Here is a 4,863-nt window from a genome sequence, read left to right as displayed (position 1 = left end):
CCCCCGCTCAGCAACCTTGTGATTCTCTTATGAGGTAAGACAGAGGTGTCACTCCTCTGCTCAATCAAAATGGCAGTACGAATAAAAGTCTTTCCATGGGCTATGGGTACCTGCGTGGTCTGGTTCCCGGTACTTAGCAGCCTTCCTGCCTCCTACTAAGTGCCAGACACATTGTCCACCTTGCTGATCCTACAAGGGGCAGGTATGTCTGGGTCTTTGTGGCATGCTCCCCAGAGTCCCCCTCCTCTTTCACTGCTGCAAGACCCTCACGGGGGTTGGGGGGCCAACTCTGATCAACTCTTAATTGTGCATCTTTCTACTCCTGCACTCCTGCCCTTTCCTCTGATCTCTCCCATGGAACTTTTCATATCCAAACATACTTTATTATTTATTGAGTTGGTTGTTTATTGTCTATCTCCTCTCACAAAAATGTTATCTGTTAGCACACGGGTGACTCGGTGATGGGAAACCTGCGGGGATTACAATTGAGATGGAAAAAAAATGTACAAAATGTTGTAAAAATAAACTTTTGTAAAATAAAAAAAAAATGTTATCTGCAGGCCAGGCTTTTTGACTTTTGTTTACTGATGTCTTTCTGGCATGTAAAACAGAGTTGGCACATGACAGGCACTCAATAATTACTTGGTGAATGGACGATCTTCACAACAAGATTGTAAAATCATACACCTATTTCTCTTCTAGGATTTTACTTTTTGCATTTAAATCTTTAAGCTGGAATTTATTTTACAGTAAAAAACTAAGGCATAAGCCCAGATTGGGTTTTATCATTTTCTTTTTTTTTTAATAAAAAAAAATGTGAGCCCCTTGTAAGAAAATTTAGATTTCAGACTCAGCTATTGATATTTGTTAAAGAATCACTATGCACTCATCTCAGTACCATGGAGCATAAAAAGAGCTTGCAAGTCACTAGATTGACTCGGCACTGATTCTATCCCAAGATAACAGTGGCAAAATAATATTGTGGGCCCTCCCTGGTGGCGCCAGGGTTAAGATGCAGCACTAAGGAGCTATCAGCAGCCACTGTAGCACAAGTTCGATCGCAGGCCAGGGAGTGACCCACGAGGCGCAGCAGACCTCTCCAGTCTCCCTCCTGCTCCCCTCAGCAGTGTACATGGGGCAATCATTCTGTTCTGCTCCCCGCTGTGTTTCTGGTGAATCCTCTCCTCCCCCTACCCCCATACCTCTGACCTACACTCCTGCTCTTGTGCCTAAATAAATACATTTAAAAAAATAGTATTGCTGGCCCTCCCTGGTAGTGCAATGGATTAAAGGACACTATGAAGCACTATGAAACCACTGCAGCACTAGCACCGGTTTGATTCCCGGCCAGGGAGGTGACCCACATAGCGCAGCAGACCTCTCCTGACCTGGCCCGCTGCTCCCCTGAGCAGTGTATTTCAGTTAATCAGCTTGTTCTGTTCCCCACTCTGTCTCTGGTGAATCCTCTCACTCCCCCCCCAACACACCTCTGGCCTGTACCCCAGCTCTGTATCCATAAATAAATAAATCTCAAAAAAGAAAAACAATAGTACTGCTTGGTTAAGTTTATCAATGACTGAGATAGCATCTAGAGTCAAAGGACTAATTGAAAAACTAGTAAAGAGAAATTAGTGTACTTGATGGTCCAAAGAAGCAAATCGAAAGAAAGAATTCAAGGCGGAAATCTAAATAACCCATGAGGAGGAGAAACAGGATTTAGAAATTACTTTTGGGCAGTGAGAGACCCACTCATCCCACCCTCTATTGGCCAGAGTCCTTTGTGCTCAGCTAGCCCACATCCCCTTTTCCGGGATGACATCAGCAACACCCCGCTTCCTGCCCCTCCCACCTTCAATCAGCATCCAGACTGCTGCTCTTCCTCCCCCTAAACAGTCTTCAGACTATTGCCACGAGCGATCTCTCTAAGATGAAACCTACTCCATCTCTTTAAAAGGCTTGCCTATTCGCCAGAGGTGCAGGGACGGTGAGAGGCACCAGAGACAGAGTGGGGAGCAGAAGAGGCTAACTAAAAAAAAAAAAAAAAAAAAAAAGTCTTGCCTATTCGGCAGGCCCTCCGCCCCAGCTTCTTCCAGCACTACTACCGCCATATTGATGCTCCCCTACAATTCCCTCCACTAGCCGGTGCTCCACCCCTGCCCCTTCCCTCTCCGCTGGTCCTTGGAAGAGCTGGTCCCCACCTCAGACCCCTAGAACCTTCCATTCCTCCCTCCTCCCACACGTGTGGGCATTTACTGGAATGTCTAGACTGATCTGGTTTTAAAGGGCTGCATGCTTCCTTCTTGAGATCCCGGGAGAGAGGGCTATCTCTGGTGGAATCAGGCTGCTAAGGGGGAGACCTGGCTTTACCTTACAACCTGTGGGAGGTCCTTCTATCTGAATCTGAGACAGAAAAACCGGGCCCTAGGCCTGCGGTGGCCATTTTTCCCGGTTCCCCCTGGGGATTCTGCTTGGTGAGCCTGGCACTTCACTGGCTTTTGCCAACCTGCCAATTCCCATTCATTGCCAGAGCCAATACTTCATGTAACTCATCCTGAAGGCAAATGGACATGATTTTTGGTTCACTTGTCATCGCTTGGTTAAGAGAAAAGCACCAGAACAAATACTGTTGCCCTACTGAGTACTGTTCCCACCATTAATGTTAACAATTCAGAGCTGGCTCCAAAGCTCCTTGGGGCTTTTACCATGACCTCAGCAGCATTTACAACCACCTGCGTAGCATATACTATATTTCACCGTGAACAGAGTAATTGCAACTGTAAATAGGAGAAGTGGCAATTGTTTGCAAAGTCTACTTCCCAAGATAAAGTGGTAACATGTTAGGTATTTCCTTCCACTTATTCTCTAGCCATATACACTGTATATTTTATAGCTTCCATTGTATGCCCTTGGGCTTTCTTTTGGCTATCTCATTCGTTTTGATGCTGTGTTACCATTTCTAAAGCAACAAAGTAGCCCAGATCTGAGCTCTGAACTGCAGGTTTCTCTTTCCCCATCGTGAACTCCTCTGCAATCATTTTGGTAAGTGGCCATCCCCTACTATTGTCAGATACTCATGTCATCACAATGACTTCCTGTTTCCTCAGTTCGACTCCAGTCCTCTTCCAGATGACCTATCAGCAAAGCCAGACCAAGCTACCTGTCATTTACACCTGGCAATAGTTTCCTCCTCCCCTTCAACCCTGCTGTCACCCGAATTCTAGGGCTTCTCTCCAGGTGGGCGCTTAAGGCGCCTTGGTATCCTTCAGTCTGGACTTACCACCCCCACCCCACGCCCACAGTCCCTTGATAGGTTGGAAGGTTCTGCATACTTTGGCTGCCTTTTTATGCCCGTTAAGTCTCCCAGACCCTGGCTCTCTTTCTGTGCCTGAGCAGCTGTTTCCCTCCACTTTGGATTGACTGTGCTCTTCTCTTCCTTAACAGCTCACCTCCCCATCCCAACCCAGTTTTGCTAAGGTTGATTTCTCCCTTCAGATCTGATCTCCAACATCCCCTCTTCAGAAAGACCTTCTCTGGGGTCTTAAGCAAATTTAGCCTCACAAATATTGCCGCTCAAAGCACCCTCTTTACCTACTTGCCACAGCATACAATTCCTCAACTAAATTCTTTCCACTAAATTTCAAAGGAATGAAATCCAAACCATGGAGGTTTGGAAGAATAAAATACAGAATGCCCAGTCAGAGCTGAATTTCAGACACACAACGAGGTTGTGTGTGTTTGTGTTTTGCCATATAGTGTAACACACTTACACTGAAACAATGATGTGTTCTCTGAAATCCAAATTTCACTGGCTGGCCAGTATTTTTATTTGCCACATCTGGCGGTCTTACCCCGAGGCAGCTTGCCCTGGTACCCCTTGTGCTGGGCTGCATCCTCACGCCCAAGCAGGAGCCTGGCATTTAGCCCTTCAGCAATTGTTCTATGTTTAGAAAACAGTTGCTGTTTCGTAGGATCTGTTCCCCCACCTGATATTTATTAATCAGAATCCATTCCCCCATTCAGACAAAAAAACTTCTTGTTCAAGATCGTTCTGGAAAATACATCTCAATACCTAAACTTCTTTGTTTTCCGTTTCTGCAAAATTGGCAGAGTAAGAGCATCTACCCTCATCACTTTGTTCTGAGAATTGAATGAGTGGATGGGTGCGAAGTTTAGCACCGTGTGCGACCCACCAGACCACAATCCAGTTCAGCTCTTTATTAAGGGCCGCTCGTGCACCATTTTAGCGGACACCAAAAACGCGGGTTCGGGGAGACCCGGTGGGGGTTGGGAAGGTTTGAAAGCTAGCTCTACCAAAAGGCGCAGGGCCGGGGGAAAGGGTGGAGCGACGCGTGAGCGACAGCGAAGATACCAATGGGGACACTGGGAACCTGTGGCCACACCCCCGGCGTTTCAAATTCTCCTCTCCGTTTCCATCCGGGTCCTTCAGCCTCGTTCCCGGGCAGTATAAAGTTTGCTGTCTCCTTTGTTCGCCCTCGTTGCGCAGCAGTGCGAGCTGCTTCCCCCTTCCGTCCTTGCGCCCTGCACCTCCCGCGTGCTGCGCTGCTCCGAAGCGCCCCTGACCGCCAGCTCGTGGGAGCGTGAGCCCGGTCGGCACCCTGCAGGTACGTAGGGCCTTTCCGGAGCCTGCATTTCGTGCACACCTGCCTCGTTAGAACGTGGGATCATCTCCCTGGAGACGGGGGTGGCCGGCGCCATTTTAGAAGCCCAGAGGTGCCGACCTATTTAGAGAACGCGAGGTGTCAGTGGATCGGGCACGTGGGGGGTCCGTCCTGCCGCCGATGTCTGCAGGGAGCTTGCCGATCGCCGGCGGGGGTGGCAGGCAGGGGTCGGGGCTGGAGCTGC

The 4,863-nt window shown here is 48.4% G+C and overlaps 1 protein-coding gene across 2 annotated transcripts in view; it reads left to right on the top strand.

Moving 5' to 3' along the window:
- The first annotated feature begins 4,437 nt into the window (after positions 1-4,437).
- RBMX (RNA binding motif protein, X-linked) overlaps positions 4,438-4,863 on the top strand; it is a 5,440-nt gene continuing 5,014 nt past the window's right edge. Inside the window, exon 1 of one of the 2 annotated variants that reach the window (XM_012727198.1) lies at positions 4,438-4,622. The gene's annotated coding sequence lies outside the window, so the exon portion shown is untranslated. The remainder of the gene's footprint in view (positions 4,623-4,863) is intronic. The other variant, XM_012727197.1, reaches the window with a different exon arrangement.

The sequence above is a fragment of the Condylura cristata genome, unplaced genomic scaffold (genome assembly GCF_000260355.1).
Source record: "Condylura cristata isolate star-nosed mole 26May11 unplaced genomic scaffold, ConCri1.0 scaffold00019, whole genome shotgun sequence".
In the NCBI taxonomy this organism is placed as follows: domain Eukaryota; kingdom Metazoa; phylum Chordata; class Mammalia; order Eulipotyphla; family Talpidae; genus Condylura; species Condylura cristata.
Note: the sequence above shows the minus strand (reverse complement) of the source record. Positions and strands in the feature narration are given on the sequence as shown.